The 20,495-nt window shown below is 44.0% G+C and overlaps 1 protein-coding gene across 6 annotated transcripts in view; it reads right to left on the bottom strand.

Annotated features, from left to right (window-relative positions):
- Positions 1-20,495, bottom strand: part of LOC107266874 (protein shank) — a 98,096-nt gene that overhangs the window by 74,810 nt on the left and 2,791 nt on the right. The window lies entirely within an intron of this gene.

Below are 20,495 nucleotides of genomic sequence, written 5' to 3'. Positions count from 1 at the left end.
GGGGGGGGGGGGGGTAAAGGGGAAGGAAAGGCTAGGTGGACGAGCAATCAAGGAAGAATGCCGTATCGCATGTAACGGCACGATAATTCAATCCGAATTCGTTTCCCGAGTTCGTTAAGGCACGCCAATCGGCGACAATGAGCGACAATCCTACAGCGACTTGTGGAAGATTCGTTTATATATATATATATGTTTATACATAGAGTCTCGTAGTAAGAGTCGCAGAGAAGGACTCTGTAGATAGAATCCCTCAGTGTCTTTCGTTCTTTTCATCAGATATCTATTTTGTTCAGCATCCTGCAGTCTTTAAAATCTGGTATCTATACGCATAGTTGATATATTACAATATATGTCTATAGTACAGTAAATAGATATAGCTACTGTAGTCGGTCGACAAAATGAATTAAAATTTTTTATTAACGGATGAAAAAAATTTGTTTCGAAAAAACCATGCGTGCACGGGTTTTTCATTAAATTTTAGTCACAAGTAAGCATACGCGCATGCGGTGAAATTTTTTTTTTGTTTTAACAAATTAGGGGAATTTTAGGAAAAGTCACGTGTTACTTGCAGAGAACTTCATTGTTGTTTGCGAACTTGTCAGAAGAAAAGATACTTCACTGGTTGTATGCTGTACCGTATGTAAAAGTAGTCCAGATCTTTGAAAGACTATGAGGAACAAAAACGTATTGTCACGTGAAAGTACACTTTTCAATGCGAAGTAAATTCATGGTCAAAGATCTCAATTTGTTGACGATTGGATTTCAACGTCCGCACGTAAATCTATGTATATGTGGTGTGACGTTGATAGCGAGCGGCTATATACAGCTTATACCGACTGTACGACTAGCGAGAGGGGTCTTCGTGAAACGTACCGAAGTGCGACTCTTTTGAAACTAGTCAATGAAACTATATAGAAGGATGGAAAATATATCGGGATACAGATATACAGGTAAAGCACGCATCACAAAGGCATCCTGAAGACGACTCTCAGAGGCTCAAGAAACACTCTCACTGTACTTATATCGTAATTCGATTGAATCGATGGATCGAGGGGGTCGTAGTACAGTCGTGACCCTTTATAATAGATTTATCGAATTTGCTATACCGACTGCGAGTGCGAGAGAGACGAAGTTATGGGCATTCCCGTGCGTGAGATAAAGAAGGGACCTGCCCTCGAGTAAAATATATTTCCATACCATAACTCGAAAGAACAAGCAATTCTCAAAACTATGAGAAACGTCTAAACGTTTTTAAAAATTTCAAAATATACAAAAAAAAATATTACAAAAATTACATTGCCACAAGCCTAAACAAAACCCCTCCCTTCCATCCATTATATTCACAGATCTGTAATTGCCTAAAACCACACGATCATCCACACGCGTGATGTATAAATTTCAGATAACCAATAATCCGCAACCACACCCCCGACCATAGAAAATAAAAAAAAAAGTAAGAGAAAAAAAATTAAATGTTCGTCGTGCGTGAGGTCAGTCAACGCACACAATATACGTGCACAACATGTCGTGTATATGGCAACTCTGATAACACGTAGTGCATGGCAGACGTGTGTATTACATCAATAAAGCCGAATCGAGTAAATGAATCAGATGCAATAACTATTAATCGGAATTGGGAATCGTAGACATTAGCATTTAAAGAGTTCGCCTTCCTTATGCGCCTCGACGGCCTTACGAAATTACATTAAAATTTATTAGCATCGCCCGAGTCAACGTCGTTCCACGTACGTCTGTCAGTCGAGAGTCAGTCGTTCAGACGCCCGGTCCGTCCTTCGCCTAGGGCCAGACAGTTGCGCCCGACATGCCGTCTACACATATAGTACATGCGTAGCAATACTGCACCGACGTACATATATACGTGACTGCGGGTTGACGTCCATTCGCGTAGGCAAGTCGACGGGCGCCGCCGTCCCTCGTACGTATAGCTATAGTGCGTGCGAGCGTATAACAAGAGACAGCATGTAAAGAATACATACACACGTGTATAGGCGTATGAGAAGCGAAAGGAGTTATCTACACGCACGAGTCCATACGCCTATATAAATCCATACCTGTGAATGTTCTCCTGTAATCGCATGCGTAATCTTCACGCACTTTCTTCGATTCGGTTCATCGTGGGCGACCCGTTATACTGTCACTTTTCAATACGCTAAGATACATAACGCTATCCTGTATCGAAATGTTTTATTGACGGTGACACTGATTTCCTTTGATATCCAATATGTCGCCACGTTCCTTGTCACGCGTACCTATGGAATGTCTGCGGGTGAAAAACGTATAGGAAAAAAATAGCCCAGAAAAAAGTAACATTTGACACCTTACGTTGATCTACTCATTATCCGCCATCTTGGTTGTATGCAAATACACAGGGAGAGCGAAGATAATGAAAATATATACATATATACTGAACATCCCCAAGAGACACGGTTAATGCTGGAAATTTACAGGCGCATCCCGAGTATGGTTAGCCGGCTCGGGTACGATCGGGTATCATCGGTCCGCGTCGTCTATGCGCGTAGCTACGACAATTTCCGTTGGCGACGCGTCGATTGTGCCCACACGAGATTCAATAAGGAGGACCAACGGGGTCCGTGTGAGATCGGGCCTGGGAAAGTACTGTGTCGTATAACCGTATCTTTATTGTCAGTGAAGATAGCTTCATGCGCGTCCTTGTCACTCGGATGCCATTGGCAGCATGGTATTATAAAAGATGGCGTTCGTGCTCGTACTACGATCGTATATTACCCAACGACTGTACGGGCCGAGTTTCGAGTGACGATGCGGGAGACGGTACGAGGTACAGGCGTCGAGACGTCTGGCCGTACTTAAGCGAATGGCGATTAACTTGGGTATATAACAGACTGGGTAAGTGCACGGGGACTAGGAGTTGTAGATTAGTATCGGGAATGCCCTATGAAATTATACCGTGTAGGATGATTTCGTTGTTCCGATGTAAAGTGATAAATGCGAATTGGTAAAGAAGCCTTGTTTTAGCGTATTCCAATCGTACCTTGATCTGGATAACCATCCATGGCGATTGATGTACGAACAATTAGAAATTCACGAATGAAATATATACTGAGCTTATATCAATTTGTCAACAATTATTTAATGCCTTCGAATTAAACGTGCTCGTGTATGAAAAATTTTATGTATAGGCCATACAAAAATTTCGTGTAGAGCATTGATATTACGCAATTGCATGGTCCCTGCCACGTGGTAAGAATTCGTGTTTTGCATAAAGCGTCGTAAAGTCACGTATGAACTTACGATGCAGCATACACGTATTACCGGGTGCTTATTACTAGGGACCATAAGTGCGAGCCATTCATCTGAGGGATTGACGTGGAGAAATAAAAAAAAAAAAGTATTGATCTTGAGTCCGCATTGATCCCTCTTGGCAATCGATCCGGATAAGGTACGTTATCTCGCGTGGTATCTATCTATCGTCCATATAGGATATACATACGTGTATTGTATATACCTGGGAGCGGGTTATAAGTGCACAAGAGGAGCCTTGGCGCGGAAGGAAGCCCTGGAAGGCCGATACGGCCGCGCGGGTAGTTCAGCGTTGATAAAAGTCTCTGGGAATAAATCAGGATACGCGGGGGATCTCGGGTGTAGGTGATCAGGGCCGTGCATATAGGGTGCAAATGTAACGCTAAACGCGTATAAATGCACGTAAGGCGTAAAGCATTGTAAAAAGACAGAAATACGAAAAATCGAGATAATTGTATAAAAACTTTTTGTTTTCTCTTCTTTTTACGCTATAGCTACTCGATTGCGTGATTAGTACGTAAGTGATATTTTTCATCCATAAGTGATGTTTATCACGGTGGATGCTGTAGTACCTGTACTCCATGTACCATCTTGAGATCCGTCGGGACGTGTGTGGCAGGTTATCCGGTGGGAAACGAATAAATTACAAGGGGCTTATCAAGCGAGCGATAGGCCTTCGCAGGCACCGGGCAACGGAGTCTGGGCCTTGAAGGGCCCCGGCTGTACGTACGAGAAAGGGACGTGTTAATCGAACTCGATGGGATTTATGGCTTAGAGAATAAATAGGACTCCGGCAATATCCTATTGGGGCTTCGATTTAGAAGCAATGGTTTATCCTTGTTTCTCGATTCGACGCTATCCTATACGTGTTCCGACATGGTGCTTCCTGTACTTCCGGGAAACGCGATAAAGAGGGAAAAGGTCTGATTTCTGTAGGGACTTTTTGATATACGTCAAACCCACATACTTTGCTCACGCTTGTTTCTGGTACCTGGTTTCGTGTTACTAAAAATGATACCTGCTATTGTTGGCATTTCAACAATCTCGAACCGGTACAGTACCGGTACCGAACTGGAATAACCTTACCGGTTGGACTGGTACGAACTCCCATATTACAGTTTTCTGTGTAATTCCTCAATTTGTGAATGATATACTCGGCGAATAGCTGCTTGTTAAATTACATCCATTTTATATACCAAATGTACATTCGCGCATGCGCGCACGTGCTTTCTATAAACATATTACGTGTTTTATGTATATGACACGCGTACACGTGTTTGCTTACCCACGTGTCAACGTCCGGTGTGTGTTTGGATTATTGAACTAGGGGAGATATTACGAAATTGTGGATACAATTTCACACATAAGGAAGAGTCACTGAATAGGTGAACGTAACAAAAATGTACTGGTATATAAATTTCAGAAAAATAAAATTTGAATATTTTTTATTTACGCTTTTACAGTAATTAATCGAAAGTATTACACAGCATGATCGGTATAAAGATGGAAGCCGAGTAAAAACTATGAAAATTATAGCAAATCACGATCTTTACGTAACCACGAATCTATGGGTCGTACCGTTTTATAGGTAAAAAAAGTCCCTAGGAAGTCACCGTTACGAGTTTCAATTCGATTCGATTGATGGTTACTTTCCATTCAATGAAAATTCACGTCGATCATCTCGAGCGTTAATCGTCTCCATCGACGGAGGATAAGGTGAAATTTCATAATTAGGTGCACGAAAGTGAAAAGAGCAAACAGACTTTTTCGACATTTTTTTTTTGGTAAACCGCAACGAAAAGAAAAAAAAAGTCAATCGAAATCGAATCGAACCGAAGAATTGGTATAGACAATACATTCAATCACTGTTCATCGATGAAAATTCTAAATACATTAAAGACCAGGAATGGATTGACGTCCTTTTTTGGTATCAATCTCACCCACCCTATACCCCTACCACCATTAGGTACGTTCCGCAACCAGAAGGTTTTATCGTTAGCGTGATTTACGGCCCCGCCGCCAGGAGGCAGCCACGGCGCCGTTTCAAGACGGTGGGAAGACATTAAAAACGTATTAATTAAAATACCAGAAAGCCACGTACCACAAATCTCGGTACAATCTGCCGTACGCAGCGAACAAGCTATTTATTGTTTATCGATACAGAAAAGATAATACAAACCAAATATATATGTATACATATACATAAAGTTCGAAAAATATTCATACATTCCACGCAAGTTTCTACAAAAACAACACGTATCTAGATTTAACAGTGCCCCGTGCACAATCTCGCGCTATGGGGTCCTAAAAAAAAAAAACCAATATTCCCATGGCCCACTCGGCGCGCACACTTCAGCCTACTCGACGCTTAAGAATCTCAAGAACGTTCAACACAGTTGCCCAAAACCGCCCATCGTTTGCCAGATCACCGATGGCATACAATTTTCACACGATAAAAAAAAATATTTTTAAATATTTTCAAAAAAAAAAAAAAAAAATTCCCAAGAGCGAAAGACTTCGGTATAAAATGCTGAAAAAACAAACTAAAAGCATCACGACACAAAATTCCTAATTCGAATACCAGTATCCCTTGCCAAAGTAGGAAGCCGATACTTTTGAGACAGGAAGCGAATCGGCAGACCGGTTACGTCCATTGACCGAGTTCGCGGCCGATCGCCAGTAGTAATAGTAGTAACGGTAAGTTGGCAAGATAGTAAACGTGTATCGAGAAAGAACAGAATAGAGACACGGAATTTCCATCGGGATCCAAGAGAATCCCAAGGAGGCTCGAGGCCGTTATGAATTCGCTGGCGACACGTGTCAAATTCCAATTAACACCGCGCGATTGCATAACCACCTCGTTAGTACGATTAAAATTCAACATTTTTTTTTCGGCATTCCCAAAACTACCGAAAACCATAATTTTTTCGTTCACGCGATTCGATCACGCGTCCACACCTGAGCGCGCGAGTGCAACGAATTAAACGGGCAATAAAATCGACCCCGCTCCCCGCTCCCGTCGACCAGGTCATACGCGTTCGCCAACACGTGGAGTCATGACCGCCGTGTGTTATAACGATCGCTATTACCGGTACCGAGATACAGTTATGGTTAAGCACGCTTCATACTGGTCGATTGACAAGAAACCGCATACCTACGCCAGAGATGCTTAGGCGCTGCGCCTGGACTTGACTCACTGGTTTGCCAGCTTACGCAAGGGTAAACTACGTACATGTATATCTGGCGTAAGGTAATAAGGGTAGCCAAGTGGCAAGACAGTAAACAGCATACAGGACCTCCGTGGACGTACGTGACTAAATTACACGTTTCTGCCAGCAGGAGGCTTTCTTGTGCGCGAAACACATGAGGACGCATCAAGAAGTCCCCCGCCTGCGGCAGCGAGTCGGGCGACCACGTGGCTCCTGAAAACAATAGTGTCAAACGAACGTGATGATCCGATCGAGCCGTCGCATGACGAAAACTTGTAAATAGCGATGAATGACTCGAGCCAGGAAATACCACTACGGCACATCACACCGTGGCTCAGGTCGTGGAGCAGCCGATTCACCTCAGCGAGGATCGGGGATCCACCACGACGTGAGCTCCATAGTGACCTCAGGGTGATCCTGTGACGTGGTGGCGTCCCCGGGTTCGCTCTAATCTCGGTGACGGATGATCGTGGATAACGATGACGATGAGACGGGAGGCCTGAGAGCCACTTGGACTCCCTGAAACGTCATCGGGCGACTTTCAACGACTGGACAAGTCCCGGAATCTCCCGCGTCCTGGGACCCCCGGTTGTTGTGGTGACGATGATGGGCCGTGAATGAGTGAGAGGAGGCAGAACAAAAAATAATGAAAAACATAAGTCGGGACGAAGAAGCGTCTCGAGCGAGGTGGATGAGAAGGAAGAAGTCAGCGAGTCGAAATCAGAAGACGATATAGATATAGCCAAAATACTCTAACTATATATTTAAAAAAAGAGAAGTACGTCACGACATGATATAAAGCAAAATTATATAGATTGGATGTTACCAACAAAAAGTTAAACGTGATTCTGGGTCAAAAGATTTTCTTATCGTGACTCCATTTCGCGCGATCATCTATAAGGTAACGGACTTACGCAATACCGATAAACGGGGGACAGTGACGGTGAAAGCGTAGAAAAAGAAAGTAGAAAAAAAATTTGAAAAAAAAAAATAAATAAATTTTCCAAAGCAGAGACCCTCACTGATTATGCGTATACCATAAAGCGACGTGTATTTTCCGTTTCGTGTAACCCGACGAAAAATCCAGGGCGTCGATAATGAATAGGGCGTGCGCGCGACCGTCAAACAAAGAAACCGCAGAGCGCGTGAAGAGGTCCAAGACAACAATGAAGAACGAGTCGGCCGACCTGAGCCACCGTAACAAAAGGCTGGCGTCGCCGGAGTTGCCGACAAAAAAAAAAGAAGCCAACGTACAGTTTCTCCCAAAGTAAACAGGAGAGCTTATCCCCGCAGAGGGATCGGCGCTCGCCGAAACCAGCAGACAGTACAAGCCAATAAAAACTAGACGTAACCTTAACCCAGCAGCATCACAGGGTGTCCGGTTCGAAACGATCGGAGGTACTAGATCTGAAAGTGTTAATCAAAGTGCATGAAGCAAGCAAGGCGTTAGGGTACAGTCAGAAGGCGTTAAGAAGGCAAGAGAATCGATAAAGCACCCGCATGTACACGTAACATGCGTATAATGAAAAGTGTCGAAGCGTGCATGCATAGAAAAGTTTCGAAAAGGTTTCTGTCCGATAAATCCAGGCAATTTGATATCCGATCGTATTACTCTGGTTATCCGATAACAAGGAGACCTCGTAATTCACGAGACTGCTGCGATTCTGAGGAATATAAATTCGCACGTTACCATAAGGGCATATACCTGTGTACACGCGATACAGTTAAACACATAGATATACGCGGACCTTATACAAATATATCGGTAAGATCGCACCGAGCGCGATCGCGGAGGTGAGATAAAGCTCGCGCGGCGAGCTGTCGATTAGTGAGAAATTAAATCGATCGGTTGACATCATCTTCGACACTCGAGAGAGCTACGACTCTAATTAACTCTATCGCGATAAGCTTAGGAGAGAGAGAGAGAGAGAGAGAGAGAGAGAGAGAGAGAGAGAGAGAGAGAGAGAGAGAGGGGGGGGATGAAGAAAGGAAGAAAGAGACAGAGAGAAGACGCGTACAACGATAGTAGCGCGACACGTTTTACACGACCGGTGGCGCCACTACCGGTCACACTTGACAGGGCCGGCACGGTTTGGGGTTCCCTAGCAGCAAGGGTGCAGGGGGAGACAGGAATTTATACAAGTGACAGTACTTCGGGTGGTGAAATTGGAAAATTCGAAAGTACCATAAGGAATATCTAATTAGAATTTTCATTAGGGTATTATGTATGTGTATATATATCCGTCTATGTATATCATTACATAGTTTTGCCTACGTGACTGTACATAAATCTACCTAGCGATCGCATTGCACGCATATAGCCATATATAGGACCTAACCAGAAGAAACATGCAATCTACGTTAATAAGTGCGACTGCTGCTGTATGTTGACTTGATTATCTATAATGGCTCCAGATAACGAGAGATCGTCCTGGGATGGTATACCATTTTTTTTTTTTAAAGCTATTTTCGCGCGAAACACTCAATACTTATGGCTGTGACATGGACTTTAGGATTTGGAGAAGTCTGGTTATGCAGATGAACTGCGTAACTAAAAAAGGATATATATGTGTATAGTATCGTGGGACAGCCAAGTATACGTTTGAGAATACGTAATATCGAAATTAAACGTAATTAATTTTTTTTTTTCTTTCCAATAATCTTCTACCATCAGTCTTCCTACGATAAAAGCCTCCTTCGTTAAAGGATCAGGCATGAGTGAAATATTTTTTTTTTTTTTTTCAAGGGTTCTCGAAATTGACTGTGCGAGAGAGGAAGGAGAGTGAGCACTATATAGGGCAAGTAATGCGGTTAATGAGAATGAATGAATTAATCGTGAGGATCGAAAGAGTCGATAGGAATAACAAGAAGTTATATATACATATATATCCACTTATAGAGAGTGCTCCCTTTTTTGTAATTTTCAAATTTTCTCCTTTCTCACTATAAGCAAACGTTCCTTCTCTGGATATCCACTTTCCCCAAGATTTCTATACCGCCGTACGAGTAGCAAGAGCGAGTATGCAAAAGATGACTTATAAAAAGACATATTACCCCGATATACATGAGAATCGTAGGCATCGCGTTTCGGGGTACAAATAACGTAAAACAAGCTTATCACTCAAAATTTCTGTCAACGTACGAATAACATAACACAAAGTATTCCCAAGGCTCCTCATGCATAAAAGCAACAGCACAAGTCAAAACCGTCGACACGATCTGTCATCCCGTTGTTCGAGTAGATGGCGTATTAGTCGAAAAATTTTTTAACAAAAAAAAAAGGTCAAAGTTCGTCCAAAAAATGGAAAAAAAAAACCTAACTAGTGCGAGGGAGAAATACTCGTGTGCAACTTCCACACCAGTACCGACCTTGGTCACGACGATGATGCAATTTCCTAGGATAACGTGCGCCACTTCCCCACCTAGCTGATTGCAACTGTACGAGAGCGAGACGATAAACTGTTGCGAAAACCGAATATACACCGCAAGCAGCGCGTAGGCAATAAGTACAATTTATATTCCCATAGAGCAAATATTGGCGCACCTGTAACCAGCATGTGCACGAGACACTGACCATTGGTCAGGAGTCTTATAGAGTAAAACAAAAAATTATATTCCCATCGATAAGTCACAAATATCCGTCCTAATAACGTTTTTACCTATAAACTTTAGCGAACGCGAATTTAAAGTACTTTTTTTTCATTGTTACGTCAATTTCGATGGCGCGTCAAGCCGCTCTTCGCGTTTATCGGTGCGAGATACCCGGTACAAAGAATCTATTCTGAGAAACGTCAGGTTGGCTCGTAGCCGAAAGTTCTTACAGCGTGTGGGCGACGGTGATTGCTGATTGACAGACTGGAGGAGAGTCTCCTTCAAAGTGGACCACATCTCTGTATACATTTATCTTACGACTCTGGAAACGCTCGCTCTTCGCCCGAAGATCGACGCCAATTTCCGATTTCATAATAAAGCATCCTCGCGATTTATTCTTATACCGACGAGATGGGAATAAATTTTTTTTTTTTTTTTTTTTTTTTTTTTTTTTTTTTTTTTTATCATTCGTCCATTCCACGCAGACTCGTAGGTGAGGAATAGATGGAAAATCCAAACAGACGGGAAAGACAATTGAATAAAGGTAAAACGATAGAAAAAAATCTTGATTATCCGTTATCGGCCAAAGTTAAAATAAATTCCCACGTAGTACGAAGGTACATTTGGCGTTACTCGGGTTTTCGCTTAGATAAGGTAAACAGAGCAAAAAGCATATTCGCACGGACATCGGCGAATAAGAGCGGCAAAAGATCAAAGGGGACTAGAAGAGTCGATTTCGAGAGAGGCCGAAGTCTAATTCAAAGGCCTGGCTATAAGAAAAGCGGCGAGACCGCAGAGGATAGAGAACAAAGAAACGTTAGGATAAGATTAAACGATAGCCGTAAGTATAATAAATCCGTACCCTGTACAATGGAGAATAGCGTCCACGAGTAACGGCGAAACCGAAGGATCCTGCTTTGAAAATTGACGCAAAAAATATTTAGACCTCGACCGCACCCACAGACAATAATTTTAAGTACCACAATAGAGCTCAGCTACGTCTACGCGTTTCCCGCTCGACAGATCATTTCAAGACCATCGAGCTATTACGACTCATCAATCTATCGATAAAAGTGTACGAATAAGTAAGATACGCTGAAAATTGTCTAAGTCGTACGAAAAAATGTTGTCATGCTAACGCGAGTGGGTCGCAGTGCGCATGCGCGCCGCCTAACAATACCCGGGTAATTTCAAAGCCGATCGAACGTGCAACATAGTCAACAGCACAGAGAACTATATATACAAATAGACTACAGATTGACAGAGACAGGTACAGATGCCTACAAAAATTCGCTTGAAACGCATTGGGCCCATACATGCAACGATCATTATGCGCGCGCACGTAGACCCGTGGAAAGTAGAGAGAGGCCAGAAGAGAGTGCAGCAGATCGGAAAATGATTGGAAAATCGAAAGAAAGTGGTATTCCAAAAGAAAGTGACTGGTTCGACTCGACTTTTTCCTTCGTAATGGGAATTGAACGTATGGAGTAAGAATCTCACCCGTTTTCGCTCTCGTTCCGTTGCACGTACATTGCACGGCCCTTACACCTAAAATTCCAAACCTTCGGGTACCGAAGCACAAGAGACGTCACCCGCAGTACCGCCACGTTCGAAGGACAGTCCGCAACTGGTCCCGGACGTCCCGACGATTTTGCTTGCAGTCGAGAGATCGTCCGGAGGCGTCGCGTTGCCCTGGCGTCTTTGATTTCATTTAGGGTGGTAGCGGGGACGGGGTGGCGGGAAGGGGGCCCTAAGGCGTCGTTCTCAGCGTCGTCAGCTAACGATAAGGATGATAGCGCAGTTCGCCAGGGCCGTCGACACGTGTAATATCATAGCCGTCGTCAGGGACGTCGGGGACGTCGTTGTGCGGACGTTGAGCGTCGGCGAGGAGGTGCTACGAGGGATCTTGGAACACGATATTTTGCTTGCGGCACCGAGCGGCGATCGTATTATGCGAACGAGGGTTGTGTGTTTAGACGTCGCTGGCGGCTAATGAGAACGAAAGAGAGGAGTCGCGAGGAGTACGTGCGAACGAGAGAGACAGAGTAAAGAAATGGACGGAGACGAAAAGAGAGGGAGAAACGAGCATGGTATCGCAAGGGAAAGAAACAGAGACAGAGTCATGAGAATATGTGTCAGCAGAGCCCAAGGAAATTCCAGGCCGACTTCGCGACGAGGTGCCTACTCCAATTTCTCACAACGTGCCTATACGAACGGACCCTACAACGAATTCTACGAAACGTTGTACATTTTTCTATCCCTCCCTCTCTCTATCTTTATCTGGCACTTCTATAACGCTATAACTCTCTCACGCTCTCTCTCGGTTGATCATGAGATACACAGTCATGGAAATCCTTCTGACTGAGGGATCTCGATGGTATGCAATTTTCTTCCATTTTTTTTTTTTTCCGTCTACCTGTTCCAACGATCAATTCTTCTCCTTTTACTTGTCATGCTGTCGTTGCGTCCGTATCGATTTGACAGATCGTCTCTGAATTTTCGGTCTGTTCGGAATCGGCGTGAAATCGGCAGCGAACGATAAAGAGTTGTTAATGATAAGATTTAATATTGGAACGACCTTCGTAGGATGTATTTACATATGCGATCTTTGATCTTAATTATGAGAGTTCGGATCGCTAACCGATCATCGAACTCGTGTTGCGTGAAAATCTAAAGAAAGACCGTGGGGAAAGTTTAATGTCGATACGAGCCAAGTATAGGTCGTATCTTTGTAGAAAAAAGATAACACGGATTAATCGAACGACGGATACGGATTAATGAATGGAGGTCAAGACGAAACGCATTCCATACACGTATGTCTTATACCGAAAGAAGAAAAAACATTGTAAATGTCAGTGGTGCCAAAGTCAGTAAGAACCCCTAAGAGCACCCTCGGACATCGACAACTAGCTACGGTACCACGATACGCCTAAGCTGTACTACTCCTCGAAACGAGACAAAGGGATAAGAGAGCCCTTTCGGTTAGCGACACTAATTAATACCAGAGAACCTTGGAACGCCGAAGTTATAATTCAATACGATCAAAGACCTACGTAAGCGGGTTCAAAATCACACGTGAAATGTTAACGGGGTGGCTAAGCAATTTTATCGTTAGAGATAGTTGGGGAAAAAAAAAAAAATTGAAAATGAATGCACAAACACGTGTACTTATATATTACTTAATACGATACAATTGCGTGCCGCGTTAATAAAACGCAGATATACCCATATATACAGTTAAGATGCAGTAGCGTAAGCGGTAGCGCATACCCACGGGCATAGACGGTTCATTGTTCTGTACACAATATGACCGAGTGGCCAAGTAAGAGCCAGGGCCGTAACAAGTAAAGAGGGGTGTCGGTCCCCGCAACCATCGACCTCTCCAAGAATTCTGGTTCCTAGTGCAGGCAGACCTGCTGCTTGCAGCAGCCAAGTACACAAGTCTCGAGATGCACATAATGCAGTAGAGTGCATTCGCTAACGGTAATTCCTTTAGACCAGTACCGCAATTCTAACCTAGAAGAGACGTTTATTTTCCACGGGTTACGTACGTCTGCAATTTTTTTTCATGTAGCTCGTACAGAAAGAGATCTGCGCGAGCAATCGCTGACGATTAACAAGTCAGCGCTGGGCGAGGCGATCAGGGCCGTAACCTTTCAATCGAATGCATAACCCAGAGGGTTATGCGTTTGATTAAATGCATCTGATTGAAAAAGAAAAAGGTGTTACCACCCGTGGAGAACGATACTCTATAAACTTTTAACGACGTCGATATCAAACAGAGACACCCGCGTCCCGACGCCTTTGCCGCGACGCTCGTTACGATTTCCAGGTAGTTACCGGTAATTATGACGCGTTCGTTACCGGCACTCGCACTTTTTCTCGCGACCCCCTCTGTTCCCCCCTCGTACCCCTCTGACAACCATCCTGGCATACGTACCTGGCGCGTAGAAGTCACGCTCCGAATATCCACCACTGCGATGCATCCCCGTAGTTGGCAACAGCCGCGTCGATGACCGACGCGAAGCGCCGCGACGTTACGCGAGAGGCTTAACTCACTGGATGAGCGAGGAAGTCAAAGTGGTGAGAGAGGGATGAAAAAGAATTTGAAAAAAATTCCCTGAAAAACTTCTTTTTTGCCACTCAACTCGCGGCCACTAAATACACCGTGTACGCAAGGCACACGTGAAAAAAATCTTTTCGGTATGATTCGACAAATACCGGAAAAGACATATATATGTATACGCATATGAATATAGGGACTTTTTTACACGTCAGTTGCGAGAATGACTCGACCGAAGCGACTCGTGTTTCGCGGGATAAAATCTTCGCAAAAAGTTCCCACGCACTTGTAAAAGCCTTTCTGTCCCACAGCATAGGAAGCACGTACGATTATGCTGGATACACAGGAAAGGGGGTCGGTTTACATGAAAATCTATTAGGCAGTTAAGGCGTGTCCGGTTTGCCGCCCGCAGTACCTTTTTTTTGCACGACACTCCCTAAACGGCGTGCGCCTCTTGTAGGAACGCGTGACAAAATTATATTTTTTTTTTATTTTTTCCCCTTATTTCGCAAAGTAGCCAACCTCGTGCTTCTCTTTTTTTTTCTTTTATCGGGAAATTAAAAAGTTTGACCATCGACACGGCACACGTGCCCACGTGATATCCGGTAAACGAGCGCCGCGCCAGCGCGGGCAAACGCGAGAAGCGAGAAGCTAAGGCCGTAGCGATAATCGAGCGTGTAAATAAAAGTCCCGTGGAATTTGAAGTTAATGGATTCCGTATAGAAAAGAAAAAAAAAAAAAGAAACGAAAATAGTAATATAAACACGGATAGAGAAAAAAAAGTTTTTCTCGTGGTTTTTGAGGTTATGCGCCGTGTCGAGTGCACGGAAATATTTTTCCAGCGTGCATATCGAAATATTTTTTCAAACCGAGCGTGCGCTAAAACCAAGCGCAAGATAGAAAGCAAACACGCGAGAGCCCGGTTTACGTGGTTCTGGGCTTTAATGGATTTCGAAGTTATCGGATTCCTACGTAAAGTCAAATAATCCATCCGAACGAGAGAGATGTGCGTCTGGCAGCCGAGAATCCATCGAGTGCGATCAGCACGGTGTATTTTTAATGCCATCCCATCGTAAATTGCCAATTGACGTCCGTCCAACAACGCGTTAACGTTAACAGCCTATAAGAGGGGGACAAGATGCGTGCACGACTTGCACGCACATTGCGCATGCGTTTCACTTGATTAGCGAGTCGCGCACAAGTAGCGACAAAATAAATTTCAAATGCATCAAACGAGAGTGACGTGAAAGCGTCAAAGAAAAACGATCACGGACGATTCGAATTTTCCCGCGCTTCGAAGACCCTATAATCTCGCACCCACGTCGGAGCTAAGGGATCGTCAAGTGATATCCGGTGTAAACATTGCGTCATACCACATAGCCACGTGTCATCGTCGACCACGTGCATCATTGACCGATGATAAATACCTTGGTCCGTCGTTGTAACGTATACGTAAACACATCAATAGGGACTGCCGGGACAAACTGAACTCTCCGAGGATTATTGTCACTTCCGGTGGCGTTAAGCCAATCTAGGGTAGAGTGGCGTACAGGATCATTCAGCCGAGTCATAGCGGTGCAGCTGATGATGCCGCGGCATTGCGTCACTGCAGGCCAGTGCACTCTAGGCGCACAGCAAAATAACTTGGAATGATCATCGAGGGAAATGTACTGGGACGCCGTTACTACGTAACTCTACGGGAATTACGAACTTGGAGTCTTCGTAGTAAAGTCTTTCAGGGTATACGTATAGATACAGAGCAGACCGAATTCATTGAGATTAAATTCATTGAGAGAATATCATGGTGGTAGAGTGTGGACTACGCCAGCACGGTGTGTGTATATGTGTATATATATATACAGTTATACGTGTGCACTGTGAGAAAAGGAGAACGCAAGAACAGAATGAAAGAGCCCCGTGACTGGCAGGAGTGATGGAATGATTGAACAGAGTGAAAATCGAAACAAATAGGAAACAGAATAGACAGCGGTATCGAGTACAGGTATATAGGATACTCTTAGTCTATGGAAAGAGCGTGGTCGCGCGTTATTAGCGAGAGCGAGAGAGACGGAAAAATAAAGAGCCCCATTGTTCCTCTCCGTCGGTAAGGCAGAGAGGGGAGGATCGTGTCGTTCCCACAATGAGGCCCACGGGGCATTTTAACTGAATCGAGGTAGAATGACGTTCGCGTGGACGGTTAACGAGACACGAGGCGCTTGCCAATTCAGGCCTGTCAAAGTGCAAACGATAAATCAGGATTAAATCAGTCGGAATGATACAGGAGTCCGTTTAATCGTGCGAGACAAGGAAAAAAAGAGAGAAAGTGAACTAGGAGGGGGACATAGGGAAAAATAGTGGGGGATAAAAACAAAAAAAAGGGGAAGAAAAAAAATGGCTCAATTTTTACAACGACTCGACAATAGCCCACGTGCGTCTAATCAGGTAAGACCAGTGAGCGTAGGGGTCGATTACGAAGGTGGTTTATCGAAATCGAAAGATCCAGTGGAATAACCAGAAATGTGAAAAGGGAATCTGCCGCGTCGAGCAGTGGAATGCCGGGCGCCTCTCGTTGCTGGCCAACGCGAGTGAATTCAATGCGGAGAAAAGCTCGCCGGTATATGAGATTCGTTTTCGATGGTTCGAGGCCCGCTCGAGTCCCGGGATATAAGCAAGAATGCTCGTGGACCGGGTTTGACAGGAGAATGGGTCCAGAATCGATGGCTGTACGTGAACGTAATTTTTCTTTTTTTTTTTTTTTTTTTTTTTTTTTTTTTTTTTTTTTTTCTTTCTTTTCCCCTGACGTTTTCGGAGACCACGTCGGCTTCCAAGCAGTGCTCGTTGTACCAACAATTTCTTATTGTTACGGAGTCAACGGGTCGTAAGAGCGTCTCGTTGTCCTGAGCGAGGATCACACACGACCGGGAAAAAAAAAAAAAAATACTAAAATTGAACAAATAAAAAATAAAGTAACACGAGTCAGCCCACTTTCAAAAATTTGGATAGGTGAAAATTATATTTTTTGAAATATTTCAAAATCCAACTGCTCCGAAGTTCGACGTCAATTTCACCTGGTATGCTTTTGGAGATTTTCAATTTTCCAAATTTTCACAATAACTTATCACGTTCGTCGTGTCCTAAGTGAAGACCTAATTTGAGTATTGCGAGACAAGGTGAAAAGATTCGTATTGATAGCAAGTATCTCTTATGGATGCGCATCTAATCGAACCTCGTGCCAAGGTACAGTCGTTGCCAGAAATCCAAGGATAGGATACAGTGAGCCGTAATGCAGGGTGCACAGTGATAGCGGGCGATTAATTTCTTCTGGCTTCTGCACTACATTCAATTAGCACGCAATCTCGGGTCATGGTACTCGACGCGAAGTCGCGAAGCTTCCACTCGCGTACAGCAGGGCAATATTGACGCGTACCAATGACGCAACACACAGACATTACTTATACCTGTCGGTGTGCAGAGCACCTTTACGGTTATCGTTTAATGACGACGCGAAGTTGAGGTATGAAAACTGAAATGAGAGGAGGGATGGGAAAAAAGTTGCGAAAAAAAAAGATATATATATATATCCATTATCTATATTTTACCTTAAGTCCCGTCCAAGTAAAGTAACGTTACGCATCTTCAGGAAATTCTCTGATTGCGTTAATCTAATCTCTGAGTAACAGTGCACAGTATTCTATTGATAACACACTGAAAGGTTATTGGATAGCGAATAATTGTTTTAAATTAATTATCACAACATTGAATATTCGATAAGTATATACATATTAATTTCAAGTTACAAAAGTAACTTTTTGTAATATTTAAAAAACATAATTTTCATGTATTCCAACCGATTCTCACGATCCAGATGGTCGCAAATCTATGACTGAAAAAGTTGATCAATCGATGTGAAATCGATCATCAAAGTGAAATGCATGCGCAAAACAAACGCCGTTTCCAACCCTATACGTATATCCTATATACAAATATACAGGCAGCGACTGATAACCGTAAGGCGATAACGGGATGTACATTGGACATGTAAAAAACAATGATTAATCAAGAAAAAATAGAAGGTCCAACGAGGCGCCTATAGATTCAATAAAGAAAAGTTAAACTTCACCCCCTCTCTCTCTCTCTTTTATCTTTTATTTCGTTTAACGCACAAACGAAGCCTGGTCCTGCCGCGAAACCGAATGACCATTGGTCAGTGATTTATTCAGGGTTATTGTCCCAGCCGGGGTTTTTGTCCCTGCGAATGCACAGCGCAGCCATTCGACTCTCAATTTTCTTTTTCTTTTTACTTTTACTCTCCCGTATATATTGTACTCCCTATTCCTCGCTCGCTCCTCCCTTCCTCGGCCAGACTCCCACTCTCACTCTCTCCTTTCTCGGTACGCGGCATCCGAAAGGGCAAGAACTCCTGGACCAGTGCTTGAGACGTACATTACTCAGCCGGACCGTACAGACTTTTTTCCATAGGTGAAACCGTATAGTCTCCGCGTAGGGATTCAATGTGGCGAATGTACCTTGACAAAAATCAAAGGGGAACCAGAGCTCGTGACGATGAGCGTACGGGAAGATTTTTGAAAGAAAAAAAATTTAACATGTAAACCCGCAGAGGGCCGGCATATTTTTCGTCTGACGTCTTTCAGATACCAAAGCAAAGAGTCGTGTGCACGTGCGACGTATATTTCGCGTGAAAATATCGTGAAGGTTTGAGGAAAGTATGATTAAAAAAAAAAAAAACAAATGTATCCAGGGGCCCTAGGAAGGTCAATCAAGCTGGTTGACGGGGCAAAGGACGTGACAGCGTAAGGACGCGAGTCAATGTTAATTCAATGTTCCACCGCGTCATTACAAAACCCAACGTCGTACGGGACCGGGTGTGATAACGGCATTGTATCGTCCGACCCTGTGCTAAAGTTTTCACACGCGCCTATTCCTAATCGCCTGACCTCGACGTACAACGTGGTTTCAACTAATTGTACACGATTAAGATTGGCCGTTATCGAAACCAGCCGCAGGCCTCGTCGCCATTCGGGCTTAAGGAGTGGACTGGGCCGATGACCACGTGGTAAGAAAAATAAAAAGCGTCGGTCGCACGATAAAAAGAAAAAAGGAGACGAAAGTCGCTGGAGGAGGGAAACAAAAAATCCAGATCCCATTAATTTTCCCAAATGCACCCCTTGACTGGTCACGAGGGTGGAAAATTTGTCCCGCGCAGGACTGTCAACACTTACGTATTTATACCTAATGAAATTTTCGAGGGTGTATCCAGCAAGTTGGTACACGCCATAGAAAACCATACGTTATACACGGTGTCCAGTAATTACGAAATAACGTTGCTTCCACTTTCCGTGGGATCGGACGAAAAATTAACCATGAGAATAAGAGGGACAAAATTAGGGTGGGAAAATGAAATCGAACAACCCTCAAGATTATTACGCGTCTCTGACGTACTGAGGTACCAGTAGTAAAACTACCCTCCGTTTTCAGTATTGATTTCCATAGCCACCAAACACCACAGCCTTCCGCTCGTGGGGTTGTTTATACTGCAGAAGCGCCATAGAGAGCGCTACAGTTAGAATGGATCATTGGCCGGGTGCCGTTGTAAATTGCCTTCGATTCAGTCGCCTCGTCCAATCATTGGAATTCACCCCACGAGTCCAGCGTGCGGACTCAGCGAGAAGCGTAGGGGCGAGCGTGAAAGATAAATGGAAAAGAGAAGGGAGATAGGGAGGGAGGGAGGGAGGGAGGGAGGGAGGAGAGAAAAATAGAAAAGGAATCCGTTCAACTTGCAAAGCGCGCTGAATTTGAATTGGACTTTCCTCCGCCAACCCCATGGTCAATTTCAGCATCGGCTCCCGTTCAAGCCCAGCGGCCATTTTCGTTGCATCGCCACCCTCCGCCGTCCCAAAGTCGCCCAATGCACGCATATAAAATACCCATGGAGAGAGACGCGTACAGGAGCTGCCACCCTAATAGTCACTTTTATCCTGAACCGAAAAGGGGACCCCCTCACCGTGTCTACGGTCGCCTTTATTGCGCCAATAATAAAGATCCCATTATTTATTATAGGCGTATCAAATGCGTAATCGGCATGCTGTGTACAAGCGTATGGCTAAAGAAAAAATTCCTATGATCGTCGTAAAGACGTAAGAGAAGAGAAGAGACAAAAGAAAGAGAAAGAAGAAAGTCAACCGTCCAAGAAAAATCGCAAGTCAGTTTATCGGACGAAGACTCGATCGATGTAAATAATGATTCTCGTGCGGCAACAAGCTAGTCGTCCATTTTTCTTTCCTCTCCCCCCCCCCCCCCCCCCCCCCCATCCC

This window comes from Cephus cinctus, unplaced genomic scaffold (assembly GCF_000341935.2).
Source record: "Cephus cinctus unplaced genomic scaffold, Ccin1 Ccin1_scaffold0330, whole genome shotgun sequence".
NCBI lineage: Eukaryota > Metazoa > Arthropoda > Insecta > Hymenoptera > Cephidae > Cephus > Cephus cinctus.
This window is presented reverse-complemented; position numbering and strand designations above follow the sequence as displayed.